The sequence below is a fragment of the Perna viridis genome, chromosome 11, assembly GCF_037379345.1.
Source record: "Perna viridis isolate PV_CMFRI_1.1 ecotype Kerala chromosome 11, ASM3737934v1, whole genome shotgun sequence".
Taxonomy (NCBI): domain Eukaryota; kingdom Metazoa; phylum Mollusca; class Bivalvia; order Mytilida; family Mytilidae; genus Perna; species Perna viridis.
Window position 1 is genome coordinate 21,661,849 of NC_142455.1, and position 19,182 is coordinate 21,681,030.

The 19,182-nt window shown below is 32.6% G+C and overlaps 1 protein-coding gene across 14 annotated transcripts in view; it reads right to left on the bottom strand.

The window, feature by feature from the left end:
• The window catches only part of LOC148603342 (uncharacterized), a 38,378-nt gene that overhangs the window by 2,798 nt on the left and 16,398 nt on the right, over positions 1–19,182 (bottom strand). For 11 of the 14 annotated variants that reach the window (XM_088553563.1, XM_088553554.1, XM_088553549.1 and 8 more), the window contains 2 exons: positions 4,969–5,085; positions 826–4,306 (listed from right to left, as the gene is read on the bottom strand). The gene's annotated coding sequence lies outside the window, so the exon portion shown is untranslated. Of the gene's footprint in view, positions 1–825; positions 4,307–4,968; positions 5,086–6,126; positions 6,240–19,182 lie in introns of those variants that run through there. The other 3 variants (XM_088553555.1, XM_088553558.1, XM_088553556.1) reach the window with 2 other exon arrangements.

Sequence of the window (19,182 nt, forward strand, 5' to 3'; positions counted from 1 at the left end):
GATATTCAAGTATTTCGTTTGCAAGTCAACATAAACAGAAGGAAGCAATTTTTGTTAACAATTTTGATTTCATATAAATATATATTAGTGAATAAATGTAACAATAAAATTTATGTCGTATTATAGCAGATTCATTTAGCTTTCAATGCATGTTCATTTTGAGTAAATTAAGTACTTGTACATACAGATAAATACAAAAGGAAAAACAAGAATATACAGATCTCAAGGTATCACAAGTGTTTATGACAATCAACAGATTTTAATGTTTTGATGATGTTCATCTCAATCACTTTGGTATAATATGATATTTTAACACAGTAAGGAGTGCCAAGTTGTATATGAAAGCCAGTAAAACTAATATGTATACCATTTATCAATATTTCCAACATCCAGATCTAATGACATAAATCTTACTAACTTAAAAAATATGATGGATTGAACTACAAGAGTCAAATGTTGATAATCACTCAAAATATTCATACATAAGTAACCTGACAAAATAGAATATATTAAATATAACAAGTTAGAAGACCATAACAAAATACGTATGAACTATAAGTCTTTATGGTACAGAATATAATCATTTTCTTCCGAGTTGCTCATTTACTTTTGTTACTTTGTATGTATGATTTTAGTTACTTTATATTCTTTGTTGTGTATGTCTGTTTTCCATGTCTGGTCTTTGTCCCTGGATTACGTTCTTTTGATTACCGCTATAACCTTGGTTCCCTTGATTACTCTTTATAAGTTAAGTTGTATAACTTAATCTTAATCTTAAACTTAAGTGCAAATCAATTGCACTTGGAGATAAGTACCTACATTGAATCATAATACTAAGAAAACAATATAATAAATTATGAATTAACACATCATATGACATGACATAGCATTATAAAGATGTTCACTGCTCATGTCCAGTCATTTTTATGTCAGATTGTTGTACTCCTCTACCCATTTCATTGCATTGATATTTTTTACTTAGTGATCTCCACTTTTATTTTCATAATTTGATTAAACACATCTTAACATAATATTTCGACATTTTTTTATGAAATTCTTGTTATTTCTTCTGCGTATAAAGCCTTTTAAGACAAAACCTATGGAAAATCATGTGAAATTTTCCAAGGCTTATGTTTCAAAAAGAAGCACACTGACCCATCATTTTTTTTCTACATTCTAGCATAAAAAGATCTTAACAGATTTTACAACCCTCTAAAATCCTTATAATCTTTAAACACAGCAGTGAATATCCTTAAGGAAAACAAAACAAATAGATTTTTTTCTCAGATTAGCTCTAATGTTCTATGTAAGCTGTAGGTTCATGACCTTGTAAAAGGGATTACTGATAGTAATTTCTTATTAACGCATTAGGTTTACCATATGGCAATATTCCAAGTATTAAACAGGATCCAGCTTTTCAGAAGTACAAATACTCTTTCTGCAATTTAATTGTTGTAGACAAGCGATAAACTTATATTTTAAAAGTTTTCAAATTATCAAGTAAATGGAGCATTTTGGCACTTTTCAAGCTTTAAGACAAAGGAGGCACAACAGGAGAAGTTTTGTGCAGATGGGCTTCATTTAAACAGCCAGCTGTTATTACTCAGTGCTGTTTCGATTTGTTACCTTGGTAAACTATGCAAGACATATTAATAGTTTATTATAGCAAGACTTATTTGCCTAGCCAATTTCAATTTTAAGTGCAATCACTTTACTTTTGTTTTTATAACAAGTTTAAAATTAAAAGTCTTTTTGTTTTTTTTAAGTAAAAGTATATGATACTCCAATTATTAGTTAAGTAGGACAAATTGGTATAATGTAAAACAGATTTCTACCAAGAGAGCTCTATAAATCACTCACTAAGCCAGCTAGATTTGTGTTGAAATTGGAACTGGTCTATTAAGAATCAGTTACAGATTACACAGCCAACCTAAGATTTTTATTTCCATTTTGAGATAAGGTACATGAAGAGTTATCGTTCTTTATTTGCTTTGATAAAGTTGATGTTAGTTTGAGATTAATGTATTAAAAACACAGATTGCAAACTTTGCAATAAAATAAAACAAAATACTCCTACCCGTCTCTTTGAAATATATTTGTAGTTATTGATATATTAACTCAATCTAAAAAAGAGCCATTAAGCAAACAAAGACCATCCAGCTCTTGAATGGTATAAACTTGTCATTTACACCATTTACAATCTTCCCATTCCCAATTGTCCTTAAACCCACCCCGCCCCCATAGAAACCCCCCACCCTCATGAAATCCCAATTGCATATTTCTTATCAGTTATTTTATTTTTCAACATTTAAATTATCATTTGTAATTTCATATTAATGAATACTTTCCCGTTCAATTTCTCTTCCTTTCCATTCAAATTCTCCACCCCCCCCCCTATATAAATACCCATCCCCAATCCGCATTCTCCATTCATCCATATGCCATTAAATGGGAAATTTTCTGTATTCTTTCAATATTTGAAATCACAAAATAGATTTCCAATGTACGCATACAATTACTGAAATTCTGTACACTTTGTACATTTACAAAATGGCTGACGGTAAGCTACATACCTATTGTGAAATCCTGTAGCTCGATTATTATTATTTAAAAAAAAAATGTTCTTATTATAATAGCTTCTATCAAATTTGTCAATAAAAAACGCTGGTATTCTACATTCTTTATACTTTTTTTCGCTAAATCTACATAGCCATTTATAATTAAGGTATACATTTTTTTTAAGTATTCCTTCTTTTCCGTTCAATATGCACAATATCCACTCCCCATCCATATTCTCCATTCATTCATATACAATAAAATGGGAAGAATTTTCTGTACTCTATCAACATTTGAAATAACAAATCGATGTGGCTGAATGTACAATTAAGACAAAAAAAAAATAGATTTTATGATACCACAACGAGGTTGAATTACATAAATGCATCTCGCAGCTATGACGATGATTTTGGACATATTAATGTCTATAATATGCTTCTACCGAATTATTTCTCTTCCCAGCTTTCTATGTAGGAGATAACTTATAAAATTACAATATGTCCAAAATGTTCAATAAGTTCGATTAAACATTAAATGTAAGATTCCAGAATTTTTAATTATTGAAAAAATTGATAAAAGCTATCATAAATGGAAAACGCTTATATTCGGGCTGCAAGATTTCAGAACTGGTATGTAGCTTACTCTCAGCCATTTTGTACATGTACAAGGTGTACAGGATTTCTCTGAAGACAGTTAAATTGAATTATCATCCACCTGCAAGATATTTGAAGAATTGTGGTCCAAATCTAAGTTTATTAAAATGCTGTTTCGACGGGAGGAAAATATTGTATATGCCTATAATTTGAGCCTTCCTTCATTCCAATATATGTTCGATTGTATTAAGAATAATGTGTGTCGCAAATTAGACGATTTTTTGCTATAGTAGGCATTTCATGCTATTTCATGTCGGAAGAGTCAGTGCTTGACTATATTTTAGCTATGATTCCACCGTCAGAAAAGAAGTTATACTTAAAAGCAATCCATACCTTAATTAAAAAATGGCTATGTAGGTTTAGTGAAAAAAGGTATACACTTTAACCTTTGTTCAATAAACAAACTAACCCTTATTATTTAAAGCAAACTTCAATATCATTGAACAGTAATGTCTCTAATAAAACAATATGAAGTAAGTTAACAAACAAAGCCTTCTTGATGGCTTATAAAAAAACTATTTTGAACCCACAATTAGGTATTAATTAATAAATGCATCCCGCTATTAAGATTAGGATGTTGAATATTTCAATGTCAATATTATAATCATATCGAAGCATTTCCCTTCCCAGCTATCTAGGTAAGAGGTAACTTACATTATGTTAAAAATGTTCAATGATTTCTTTACAACATTATGAAAAAAAATCTTTTTACTTTGTTGATTAGAAAAAATGTCTTCTGAATACTTTAATCTGCAGAGTTCATTATTGTTTTTTTCCAAAACTGAAGTATTCTTTGTGATCAGAATTAAATTGGTAACAAACAAAACCAAATGTATATCTCAAATAATCAATATGATCATTGAACAGAAAACTTTCGTTTATACCTAGGCAAAATCCGTGTGTTGTTCACAACTGGTGCAATGTGTGCCATCTTTCTGCTGTCTTGTGGAATAATATAAATGGAGAATTTCTATCATTATCTGTCTATACGATACAACTATCTTTGTCGTTTAATCCATTATATTAAAGATCGGGAAGGACATTTTCCAGTCATTGAGAGGACGGCACACAAACAAATCCTATGATCATCGTGCATCCTAACATAAAATAAAATATGAAACAAACAGTGTCACACTTATTCACAATTGATCTTTGACGATATACACATATATATATATGAAATCCATATCTCTCAAACCTGTGCATTGGGGACAAAATCAGAATATTTAAAATTGCGTGTATGTATTTTAATGGTTTTAAATTGTACCAGAAAAAAAATGGATTGATATTCACATTGACGAATCTGAGTTTTGTGAATACATAATTGTCAGGACATGTAGTGTAGAATGTGTCGTGAAAAAGATATCACGCTTCGTAGAGACATTTATAATATCCCTGTTTACATTAACTGACATTTGTATGTAATGTGAAATTCGAATTATGATCTAACGATGCTAAAGTACATTATTGATTGTTTGATAAGAAGAAATGCTATATAGAAAAAAGCAGCCCTATTAGGGTATACAAGAACTTATGTTTTAGTGAATATTAGAAAGCAACGCCATTATGCAAATATTCTCTAGATTTCGCTCAGGACTTTAGGGAAACCTTTCCTAGAAATGTGCTAGAAACATAATTTTACAGCATATTTTAAATCAGGCCTTTATATAAAACAATAAGTATTCTTTTTTTTTAGGATATAAATATAAGTTTCTATTAGCCATTTGTCCTATCTATTCAACATTGTACTTCAATTTACCTGTTTTTTTAGCATAAAATGAAGTAGATAGCTATCCCAGTTGCTTCAGTTTCTTCATTTTCAATTCTTTTTTTTTTCAACAAATGTTCCAAATAGACAGTGTCATTTTCCTCGACTCTGCAAACAAAAAGAATTCTGTTTATGGAAGACAAATATATAATATAAATTTCATAATTTGTATTCAACAACACAAGACAGGGATTTTTGTTGAAAAAATTTATATTTTTCAAAATCAAATTCTAACCTAAAATGGGTCATTTAGGCATCGGCCCCCAAGATGAACTTTTTGAAAATTTTGATCTGATTTCGTTTTTCTAAATTCTCTTTCAAAAATTTACTTATATGAAATTTGATTTAAAAAAAAAACAGACAGTGATTTTCGTGCTGAGTAAGTGTTTCTATTTACAAATGATTTTCAAAATAAGACCAAAATATAAATTTAGGCTGAATAAAGCACCTCAGTGACCGTTTCGAAAAATGATAACATTCAATAGTGATTGAATTGATTAATTAATTCAGCAACGATGTTAGAATTGTAATACACAGATAGTGCTTTAATTGTAGAAGTAATCAATCATTTTTTTGTGAGCGATGTACATTGTTAAAAGGTCTTTATGTTTGGTTCAATGTACAGGAGATTTTTTTTTACTTATACTTGGCATTCATGACGTTAAATTTAAATTGTAATTCGATTAATTACAATTGCAAAATATATGTAATTCATTTAATTAAATGTCCGAACTCATGTAATGGCAATAATAATTTGACTGAAATATTATTCATATATTAAGTTTTAATCAATTATTATCAACCCTTATTGACAGTTTTTTTTTTTCGATCGAAAATAAGGTGATTTTTAACTCATACATCCTTCGATTTTACATACTCGTACGAAACAATTTATTCTTTCTATTGTGAATCTATTTTTGACGACCATACAGTTATGACATATTTCAGTCTGAAATGCGTAAATGTTCATCTTAAAAAGTCACTTTGAAATATGGCATTTTTCGCTAGATATAGAGGGCATTTTATCGATATAACTAATGTAGTAAGACAGCAAAAACAAATTTTATCTCATTGGATTTGCGATGCAATTAATGACAAGATGACGTCATTTAATAATTGTGAACAAACATTTGTTTAAAAACATTTTACCTCTATTCACAAGGCGTGATATAATGCAGACCGCAATCTTTCATGTCTATGAGATTTTATCCATGTGGTGACATGTCACTTCATTATAGAATTAAATAGTTACGCCTACAACTCTGAAATAGTTTTGTTCTTCATAGTCGTTTTATGGCATATTTATTTACATGGGTCAGATAGATAAAAGGCGCTTAACAATCTAAACCCCGTCTTGTTTGTACGCTTGTTCAAAAAAATCTAAGGACATTTTACAAAATATGAACCACATCCTTGTGTATCCTATCCATGAATAGATTTGTTTTTATCAATTAACGTGGATATTCGAGTCACACGATTGAAAGCAAATATTTAGAATTATGTATTTTCTACTTTATGTATCAAGTATTTGCAAACCCAAACTTCGACTAACTCAATTATATAGGATATTTTGTTTTAACTGACGCACATTATTTTCATTCAAGTTTGTATCATCAATTAAATGGTTAAATTGAGATACACTAAATATTTCAAATGTCTTCTTTTCTGTACATTAATTATATATTAATGACGCCTCCTTTTTTTATTGAAATGCCTAATACCTACAATTACTCCCCAACTTGTTAGGAGGGAGACATGCATTTTGGAGAAAAAAAATACAAACTAAATATTTTTACCGGTCATTATTTTTGCCATACAATCAACCATGTAAACGCGATATTGGCAACGTCTAAGGACCGGATGTGCAGATTTTTTTCTCCTAAACGAAGATTTTAGAGAATTAATGTGATAAAACTCAAGTTTTGGGATATTCCGACGAATAGGAGACATGGGAGCATGGACCAGGTGCACCGATAGGGTAAGCGGCCCCTGCTTTTCTAGAAACACCCGCCGAGTTGCTCATAAAAAGTCAAGTCCGGGGTAGACAAACGAGGAAAGGCAAACCATGACCCTTTGAATAAATCAGTTTTCATGGTGCTGATGGATACATCATAACAATCCACGAGTTCATGATGACGACCATAAAACTTCTGTAGTGATGACTTCAATCTTGTAGCAATATAACCCTGTTCCAGAAGCCTATTTGTCAGACTTTTAGCGCGATACAAAAAGTCTGCGTAGTTTCGGCAAGCTCTGGCATAGCGTATGAGTTGTGATATGAACACTCCATACACAGGAGCCGAAGGGATGTTGCCACAGATGAAAGGAAAGTTGACAATTCTGAATGAAAAGTAATCACATTTGTGGTAAAGTTTGGTCAATAATTTTCCTTTACCATCGATTTCGAAGTGTAGCTCAGGAAATTAGAGCTTTTCATAGAATTTTGATGGCAAGTCGAATGTTATTCTTGTAAATTAATTGATAATATACGTTTAATTTGCTCCTGGCATAATTACAAGCAATCACCATCTATACCCCCTACGTCACGTAAAGTCTACAACAATTCGTCAACGGAATCGAATTTTTTCTTAAGCCCATTAATTGCTTCTGCAACACTTGCTGCGGCTATCACTGATGGTTTGTGCATAATAAATCCCATTTCAGTAAATTGCATACGTAAATGAATTTTTGAGCATGTCTTGTCTCGCAAATTAACTGCAATTGTCATTAAATTCAAAAAATGATCAGAAAATCAGTAGGTGTAACGGATAACAATCCCCAGTTCAGTGTTCTCAAAACTGATGATTCCATTGCATACATGTCTTTCAGGGTGAAATAATTTCCTGCACATGAAATAAGTTTTTGTGGTTTTATTGGATCTGTTTTCCCTAGTTTTGATGCAACAAGTAATCCAACAGCCCCCAAAAGTTGCAGTTGTGTCCGATCAATATCTATCAATGACATGTACCTATCAATATAATTCACTGCTAGAAGTGCTACATTATCCGTTGATTCTTCTTCTTCACAAAATTCAATCATCCATTCGATTGTCAATTACGTACGTACGGTTTAATGTCTGTTTGAATAATTTGAAAATAGTTTTCTTTTGGACGATACCTGCCCTCTGTGGCAAACAAAGTTGTCAACACTTTTCTTCCGACAGATGCGATATTTCGTTGACATTGTACTGAACCGTTTGAAATTCAACGGATTTAAAGTTGGTGCATACAGGGTTATCTAATTCAGATTCATAACATTCTAAATCCATTTTCTACATTATAGTTTATAAAAATAACATCAATAAGTCTCGTCAGCTCACGAGGTGTGCCAGTTGCAAAACCAAAATAATCCAGCCCATATTTATAGTCTATTTCCAATATTTAGAATTATTATTGTGAACAATCAACAAATCAAGAGTGCATAAATGTACTCGTAAATATCGGATATTTCCTTGCTTTTATTATGATTATATCAAAACTTTCCTATCATTCTAGGTAAAGGTGAATCAAAATTAATTGTCCATCATAAGGTACTGTATAAAATGATTTAACAAATAAAATTTAATTGGTCAAAAAGCCACTTAAAAGCGCTTTAACAGAAATCGTTCGACGTTCTCAAGGCAGCTAGCAATATAATCAGGACGCTCTTAATTATGCAAATATGATTAGCCTTACAGCTATTATCATTAAAGTAAATCATAATGTGATCTTAAAGTCAATAAGAAGCAACACTGTTGGTCCATTTTTATCTTTTTCGTAACATATGGATGTTTATATCAAATCTCTTTTTATAAGTTTAAAACAAAGTGAGATGAGTATCAATTAATGTTTGAATTGATAGATTGAAAGGCCACAATTTTATCCATTTAAGATCTCTTGCAAAGTTCTATACCTCAACATTTTTATTACACATCACACCATTCCCTATCCCAGTTTTCTACATTGAAAAAGATTAAGTACATAAGCATAATGTACATTTCAAATTAATACAATAACAATATTTGAGTAGTCAACACACCTCAGAGAGAGCAAAACGCCCTAGAGAAAAAAAAAGAATTAAATATTGTTCACTGTAAAATATTATGTCATGAATACTATCTATGGATGTACCAGTATACAAAATGTCCCCTCCCCAGCAAGGTAAAGGAAACTGTACACATTAGATGTGATGTTTTCGGTGGGAAAGTGCTATTTCACATAGTATGACAATGTTATCAATAGTGTTCGAAATAGATGTGATGAGCATGTATGATTTAGGTACAAATGTATCAAATATAATGGGCATATATATTTATGTTGGAAAGTGCTGTTTGAAGAAGTTTGGCCATATATAATAGGAGTGCTGCTGGCGTCTTTTGTGATGGGCATGTACAATTTTGTGATGAAAAGGCTGTTTCAAGTAGTATGGCTATGTTCAGAGTACAGTCTATTTTAGATGTGAAGAGGGTATATGTTTGATTTGGAAAGTGATACTGCAAATAGTACGGCCATATGAAGAGTACAATTCACATCAGATGGTTTCTTTTCAGAAGAAATTACTAGTCTCAGTAGTAAGCCAAATTATGCCAACATTCCGTATTATATGTGATGACTTCGTACTTGCCATTTCAAGTAGTATGGTCATGTTAAGTGTACAGTACAATCAGATGTAATGAGCATGTTTGATTTTGGTAGGAAAGTGCTTTTTCAAGTGGTATGGCTATATTAATAGTAGGGTTTGAATAACATATGATGGATATGTATGATTTTGGTTAGGAATTGCACTTTGAAGTAGTATGGCAATAGTTATAGTACAGTCCGCGTCAAATAAGATGAACATGTATATTTTAAGTAGGAAAATGCTATGATAGGTATTATGGCTATGCTAAAAATACGGTACAAATTTGATGTGGTGAGTGTAAATGTTTTGGGTAGGAAAGCGCTAGTTCAAATAGTACCGATATATTTTGAGCACATACGAAAAAGATGGAATCAACAAGTACACTTTTTGTATGAAAACCCGTTCTTACGTTGCCACTCAAGGTTTAGAGTACATAAGGTATGGTTCGCTATATCAAGAGGACGATACAAATCAGATATAAGAACATGTATAAATATGTATGAATTTAGTAGGAAAGTACTATTTTAGCTACCTGCCCATGTCAGCAGTAGAAGTCAGAGAAAATGTAATGACTATGAATATTTTGGGGTAGGAAAGGGCTATTTCAAGTTCTTTGGCTATATTGAGAGAGAAGTCGGCAACTGATGCGAGAATCACATATGTGTTTGGTAGTTAAGTGCTATCTCAAGTGATTTGGCCATATGATGTGTACTGTCCACATCAGATGTGATTTTTTCGGTGGGAAAGTGCTATTTCACATAGTATGACAATGTTATCAATAGGGTTCGAAATAGATATGATGAGCATGTATGATTTAGGTACAAATGTATCAAATATAATGAGCATATATATTTATGTTGGAAAGTGCTGTTTGAAGAAGTTTGGCTATATATATTAGGAGTGCTGCTGGCGTCTTTTGTGATGGGCATGTACAATTTTGTGATGAAAATGCTGTTTCAAGTAGTATGGCTATGTTCAGAGTACAGTCTATTTCAGATGTGAAGAGGGTATATGTTTGATTTGGAAAGTGATACTGCAAGTAGTATGTCCATATGAAGAGTTCAATTCACATCAGATAGTTTCTTTTTAGAAGAAATTACTAGTCTCAGTAGTAAGCCAATTTATGCCATCACTCCGTATTATATGTGATGACTTCGTACTTGCCATTTCAAGTAGTATGGTCATGTTAAGTGTACAGTACAATCAGATGTAATGAGCATGTTTGATTTTGGTAGGAAAGTGCTTTTTCAAGTGGTATGGCTACATTAATAGTAGGGTTTGAATAACATATGATGGATATGTATGATTTTGGTTAGGAATTGCACTTTGAAGTAGTATGGCAATAGTTATAGCATAGTCCGCGTCAAATAAGATGAACATGTATATTTTGAGTAGGAAAATGCTATGATAGGTATTATGGCTATGCTAAAAATACGGTACAAATTTGATGTGGTGGGTGTAAATGTTTTGGGTAGGAAAGCGCTAGTTCAAATAGTACCGATATATTTTGAGCACATACGAAAAAGATGGAATCAACAAGTACACTTTTTGTATGAAAACCCGTTCTTACGTTGCCACTCAAGGTTTAGAGTACATAAGGTATGGTTCGCTATATCAAGAGGACGATACAAATCAGATATAAGAACATGTATAAATATGTATGAATTTAGTAGGAAAGTACTATTTTAGCTACCTGCCCATGTCAGCAGTAGAAGTCAGAGAAAATGTAATGACTATGAATATTTTGGGGTAGGAAAGGGCTATTTCAAGTTCTTTGGCTATATTGAGAGAGAAGTCGGCAACTGATGCGAGAATCACATATGTGTTTGGTAGTTAAGTGCTATCTCAAGTGATTTGGCCATATGATGTGTACTGTCCACATCAGATGTGATGTTTTCGGTGGGAAAGTGCTATTTCACATAGTATGACAATGTTATCAATAGGGTTCGAAATAGATATGATGAGCATGTATGATTTAGGTACAAATGTATCAAATATAATGAGCATATATATTTATGTTGGAAAGTGCTGTTTGAAGAAGTTTGGCTATATATATTAGGAGTGCTGCTGGCGTCTTTTGTGATGGGCATGTACAATTTTGTGATGAAAATGCTGTTTCAAGTAGTATGGCTATGTTCAGAGTACAGTCTATTTCAGATGTGAAGAGGGTATATGTTTGATTTGGAAAGTGATACTGCAAGTAGTATGTCCATACAAAGAGTTCAATTCACATCAGATAGTTTCTTTTTAGTAGAAACTACTAGTCTCAGTAGTAAGCCAATTTATGCCATCACTCCGTATTATATGTGATGACTTCGTACTTGCCATTTCAAGTAGTATGGTCATGTTAAGTGTACAGTACAATCAGATGTAATGAGCATGTTTGATTTTGGTAGGAAAGTGCTTTTTCAAGTGGTATGGCTACATTAATAGTAGGGTTTGAATAACATATGATGGATATGTATGATTTTGGTTAGGAATTGCACTTTGAAGTAGTATGGCAATAGTTATAGTATAGTCCGCGTCAAATAAGATGAACATGTATATTTTAAGTAGGAAAATGCTATGATAGGTATTATGGCTATGCTAAAAATACGGTACAAATTTGATGTGGTGGGTGTAAATGTTTTGGGCAGGAAAGCGCTAGTTCAAATAGTACCGATATATTTTGAGCACATACGAAAAAGATGGAATCAACAAGTACACTTTTTGTATGAAAACCCGTTCTTACGTTGCCACTCAAGGTTTAGAGTACATTAGGTATGGTTGGCTATATCAAGAGGACGATACAAATCAGATATAAGAACATGTATGAATATGTATGAATTTAGTAGGAAAGTACTATTTTTAGCTACATGCCCATGTCAGCAGTAGGAGTCGGAGAAAATGTAATGACTGAATATTTCGGGGTAGGAAAGTGCTATTCCTAGTTCGTTGGCTATATTGAGAGAGAAGTCGGCAACTGATGCGAGAATCACATATGTGTTTGGTAGTTAAGTGCTATCTCAAGTGATTTGGCCATATGATGTGTACTGTCCACATCAGATGTGATGTTTTCGGTGGGAAAGTGCTATTTCACATAGTATGACAATGTTATCAATAGGGTTCGAAATAGATATGATGAGCATGTATGATTTAGGTACAAATGTATCAAATATAATGAGCATATATATTTATGTTGGAAAGTGCTGTTTGAAGTAGTTTGGCTCTATGTATCAGGAGTGCTGCTGGCGTCTTTTGTGATGGGCATGTACAATTTTGTGATGAAAATGCTGTTTCAAGTAGTATGGCTATGTTCAGAGTACAGTCTATTTCAGATGTGAAGAGGGTATATGTTTGATTTGGAAAGTGATACTGCAAGTAGTATGTCCATATGAAGAGTTCAATTCACATCAGATAGTTTCTTTTTAGTAGAAATTACTAGTCTCAGTAGTAAGCCAATTTATGCCATCACTCCGTATTATATGTGATGACTTCGTACTTGCCATTTCAAGTAGTATGGTCATGTTAAGTGTACAGTACAATCAGATGTAATAGGCATGTTTGATTTTGGTAGGAAAGTGCTTTTTCAAGTGGTATGGCTACATTAATAGTAGGGTTTGAATAACATATGATGGATATGTATGATTTTGGTTAGGAATTGCACTTTGAAGTAGTATGGCAATAGTTATAGTACAGTCCGCCTCAAATAAGATGAACATGTATATTTTAAGTAGGAAAATGCTATGATAGGTATTATGGCTATGCTAAAAATACGGTACAAATTTGATGTGGTGAGTGTAAATGTTTTGGGCAGGAAAGCGCTAGTTCAAATAGTACCGATATATTTTGAGCACATACGAAAAAGATGGAATCAACAAGTACACTTTCGTATGAAAACCCGTTCTTACGTTGCCACTCAAGGTTTAGAGTACATTAGGTATGGTTGGCTATATCAAGAGGACGATACAAATCAGATATAAGAACATGTATGAATATGTATTAATTTAGTAGGAAAATACTATTTTTAGCTACATGTCCATGTCAGCAGTAGAAGTCGGAGAAAATGTAATGACTATGAATATTTTGGGGTAGGAAAGTGCCATTCCTAGTTCTTTGGCTATATTGAGAGAGAAGTCGGCAACTGATGCGAGAATCACATATGTGTTTGGTAGTTAAGTGCTATCTCAAGTGATTTGGCCATATGATGTGTACTGTCCACATCAGATGTGATGTTTTCGGTGGGAAAGTGCTATTTCACATAGTATGACAATGTTATCAATAGGGTTCGAAATAGATATGATGAGCATGTATGATTTAGGTACAAATGTATCAAATATAATGAGCATATATATTTATGTTGGAAAGTGCTGTTTGAAGAAGTTTGGCTATATATATTAGGAGTGCTGCTGGCGTCTTTTGTGATGGGCATGTACAATTTTGTGATGAAAATGCTGTTTCAAGTAGTATGGCTATGTTCAGAGTACAGTCTATTTCAGATGTGAAGAGGGTATATGTTTGATTTGGAAAGTGATACTGCAAGTAGTATGTCCATATGAAGAGTTCAATTCACATCAGATAGTTTCTTTTTAGTAGAAATTACTAGTCTCAGTAGTAAGCCAATTTATGCCATCACTCCGTATTATATGTGATGACTTCGTACTTGCCATTTCAAGTAGTATGGTCATGTTAAGTGTACAGTACAATCAGATGTAATGGGCATGTTTGATTTTGGTAGGAAAGTGCTTTTTCAAGTGGTATGGCTACATTAATAGTAGGGTTTGAATAACATATGATGGATATGTATGATTTTGGTTAGGAATTGCACTTTGAAGTAGTATGGCAATAGTTATAGTACAGTCCGCCTCAAATAAGATGAACATGTATATTTTAAGTAGGAAAATGCTATGATAGGTATTATGGCTATGCTAAAAATACGGTACAAATTTGATGTGGTGAGTGTAAATGTTTTGGGCAGGAAAGCGCTAGTTCAAATAGTACCGATATATTTTGAGCACATACGAAAAAGATGGAATCAACAAGTACACTTTCGTATGAAAACCCGTTCTTACGTTGCCACTCAAGGTTTAGAGTACATTAGGTATGGTTGGCTATATCAAGAGGACGATACAAATCAGATATAAGAACATGTATGAATATGTATTAATTTAGTAGGAAAGTACTATTTTTAGCTACATGTCCATGTCAGCAGTAGAAGTCGGAGAAAATGTAATGACTATGAATATTTTGGGGTAGGAAAGTGCCATTCCTAGTTCTTTGGCTATATTGAGAGAGAAGTCGGCAACTGATGCGAGAATCACATATGTGTTTGGTAGTTAAGTGCTATCTCAAGTGATTTGGCCATATGGTGTGTACTGTCCACATCAGATGTGATGTTTTCGGTGGGAAAGTGCTATTTCACATAGTATGACAATGTTATCAATAAGAGTTTATTTCAAGTGATATGGTCATGTTGAATCAGATCGGATCGAATAAACAGCTTTAAACAGGGTTATAACTTTCTTTTTTGAATTGTTAGGTCGTGTTAAGTGGATGTTCGAATTAGATTTTACGAGCATGAATAATTTGGGTAGGGAAGTACTACTCAAAGTAGTATAGCTATGTATAGAGTATATAATAAACATGTTGAATTGGATTAAATTAATATTTGAAGGAGAATGACTATGCTAAGAATGCGATTAGAATATGATGTGATGATATGGAAAGAAATGAGTTTTCAGTAGTATGTATGTGTTGAGCGATCGGTCATCATCAGATGTGATGTGATATTATGATTTTGGTAAGAAAGAGCTCTGTCAAGTAGTATGGCCATATTTAAAGTACAGCCCACATAAGATGAAATCAGGATGGATGTTTGAGTAGGAACGTGCTATTGTTATGTTAATAATACGGTATGAGCCTTATGTTTTGGGTTGAAAAGTGCTAGTTTACGGTAAAGCTATGATAAGAGAAGAGTTCAAATCAGTTTGATAAACATGAATGATTCTGAGTTAGAAAGCGCTGTTTCAAAGAGTGTTATCATGTCAGGAATATAGTTCACTTTACGTCAGATTTAATAATTATGCATGTTTTGAGTTTAAAAGTGCTATTGAAATATTTAGATTAAAGTTTTAATCTGATGCAATTATCATGTGTACAAAAACTTTATCTCACCAAGGAACGTGCTATTTAAAGTTGTTTGGCCATGTTAAGAGTAGGTTTTGAATCAGATGTAATAAGCAAGGATGCTTTTTGTAGGAAAGTGCTGCTTCAAGTAGTATGATCATGCTAAAAGTACGGTTAAAATCAGGTGATTGTTTGTGTAAACATGCTATATAATAAGGACGTGTAAAAAGTACAATACGCGACAGATGTGATAAGCATGTACATTAGGGGGTAGAAAGTTGCTTTGTCAATTAGTGTCGCTACATCAAGAGTATAGTCTGCATCAAACTTGATGAGCATATATGTTTTGGGTCGGATAGTTTTTGTTTAAGTGAAATTAACATGTTTAAAGTAATATTCGAATAAAATTACATGAGCAGGAATAATTATGCGTATGAAACTGTTATTTAAAACGTAAGGCCATGTTAACAGTACCATATGCAATAATCATGCACATTAAGGGTATGGAATTGCTTTCCAAATAGAGTGACCATTTTAAGAGTAGCGTTTGAATCGGATCTGATGTAGGAAGGTCATATTTAAAGTATCAAATATGGTGAGCATGTATAATTTAGGTAGAAAAGCGACGTTCGTAAGTAGATTGGCCAAATTCAGAGTACATTCAATCAGATGTGATGAGCATTCATTTATTTGGTAGGAAAACGTATTTGCACATAATGTTGCCATATACCGTCATTATCAATTACCATTTATAATTTTGGGTAGGAAGTGCTATTTCACGCGAAATGGCCATGTTTATAGTAGGTTTCCAATAAGATGCGATGAACGAATATTACTTGGGCAGGAAAGTATTATGAACATTTCAGAAGTACTATCTGTAGCAGTTATGATGAAAATGTATGTTTTGGATAGGCAATTTTTTTTCAAGTAGCATTGAATGTTGCGGATACAAACCGCCTCTGATCAAAAAAGCATGTTTGTTTTCAGTGGTATTATGTTGTTTTTTTTTCATGTGGTATATGTATTTCATTGTAAAGAAAAAGGTTTTCAACATATGTCATAAGAATGCACGTTATTATGGTCATGTTAATTGTACGGTTTACAACAGCTGTGATGTTTTGGGTAAAAAGCGCCTTTCCATGGTAAGAGCACGGTACAAATCGAGTGTGAAGAGCATGTATGATAGGTAAACGGTACTTCATGAAGTATAGCTATCTTAAGATTGATTGATTGATTGATATATTTAATGTTGGAGTCTAACTACTGAGCAGCGACATTTTAGGTATATCCAGGCGATGAACATGAAATGAAGAATGGGACGGGACACAAGGATGATAGAGTCGGCAAAGTTTGATAGCCCCTGGAAATAGGGAGAGGAGGGTAGGGTTGGGCAATTCATCCTCCTGTGGCGGAGCGCAATAGTTCCTACTCCGATAGAATACCATAGAAGGGTTCTTTAACATGCGAGGAACAAGGCATTTTTTCAAACACGTTGCACCACTATGGTTTGTGGCCAGGTTTTCCGTATTATTGCCTGACGACTCCAGCATGTGGCATGCCTAGGGTACACCATTCCATCATTCGGGCACCACTTTAGACTTCATACAATTATGCCTCTTGAACAAAGGTATGTTGCTAACAAAATACTCCAATGTCAGATTATTTAAAAGTAAACATTTAATAGTATAAAGATGCTAACAATGTTCCGCGTTAGTGATCATAACTTGGAACTGGAACATGGTAGATATAAAAATATACACCGTTAAAAGAGAAGTTGACAAATATGCAAAGTTTTAAATGAGTTTTCAATTGCAAAATAAATGAGGGGTTAAGGGCAAATTAAAAAAAAAGTTTTGTCAGATAAATTCCCAGATTTTCGCCAACTTGACTCTTTTGATAAACCTATTCTTATTCTAAATTAAGATATGGGTGAATTACCCATTGTTGTAGATTTAATGAAGCAGTCTTTAGAAGTGTGAAAATGAGGTCCACATTGGTTAAGTGCATACGTATTTAATCATTTTTTATTTCATTTCTATGTTTCAATAGCTTAATATGATATAGTGTTTCTTTTTATATTGTATTTGTTTCTTTACTTATCCCATAAGGGGTCAATAAAAATATTATAAATATTAACTAAATCAATAAAATGATGACTAAAACATACATTTTATTCAGTTATATGAAACGCTCTTTTGTAGAAATTCTTTTGAATTCTGAACAAGTTTAATCTAATATTGGTCTGAATTGAAACTTGTAACATTAATATCACAGTGCAAGGCAAAATAAACTTCACTCCCCATAGTGCTTATTACCAGATACCCTCTTTTGTAACGTACTAGGTGTTTTACTAGTTTACAATTTGACCTTGATATGAATGATGAGTGATTTCATATCATTGCAAGCCTCGTTATTTTTATTTTTGGAAGGAAATGGCTGTCAATCAACATTTAAGCTTTGCATTTCAGTTCAACAATGAACGTATGTGTTTGATTTACTACAACCCTAAATAATAGTTGACTGGTGTGTCGTAATTCATAGTTGTAGGTAGAATTTTACTATCTCGTTACTACCAATACATTTGAGTTCAAAATTTGTCATTCATTCAATTGCTTGCTTTACTTGAGACTGTTAATCAAAACTTCTTATCTATTGCTTAGACATGAAAATCAGTTCAATATTTGGTCTAGTACACAAGTTACAGAAAAAATCATTTCGTAAAAAGGTTAACTGTTATTGACTCTTGAAACGCACACGAGGGCCGATTGCAGTGTAAGTTTTATAATTCAACAAGGACATCATAATTTGCAAGTATACTTGCAATCTTGGTCGGCCGAAGATTTAAACAAAACAGGCATAACGACATGTATATGCAAATGGTGTTTCAAAATGTGAAAACAAATACTATGTGTGTTAACAACAAGCGGGTTACGCAGGGTCTTGTACAAAACTTTGTATTGTACACTCAAGAAAACTACAATTTAATATTCATTGCAGGATGTTGCTACGATCAAATTTAAAATAAAAGGCAGGATTGAAATTATCAGACAATAAAAAGTCATAACAGTCATAAAATAAAGAAAGGCAGGACTGATTATTGTTAATATATATTTTTGCCTATATTTAAAAATTTATTCATTTAAGAGTCAACTTAACATGTAAGGTTGACTGTACGATTCATGAAAAATGGTATAATTTCCGTGTGCGAAATGTAATTTAGTAATCTGGTGAGAAGTATACGAAATATCGCATATTGTTCAAAAGTTTTACAATATTGTTTGATGTCAATGATTTGAACCGTTTCGTCTAACAACCACTTTCACATTGAAACAAAACATTTATTTTTATAGTTAAAGTAAAATCAAAATCAAGGCAGATATGATATATTGAAAATGTAAATATAAACAAGCTTAATATCACCTCTGTTTTGTCCCTGATGTTGGGTTAATAAAAAGTAACACGGATGGTTCGATTGATCGTAGCACAGTTCGTATGCTTGTA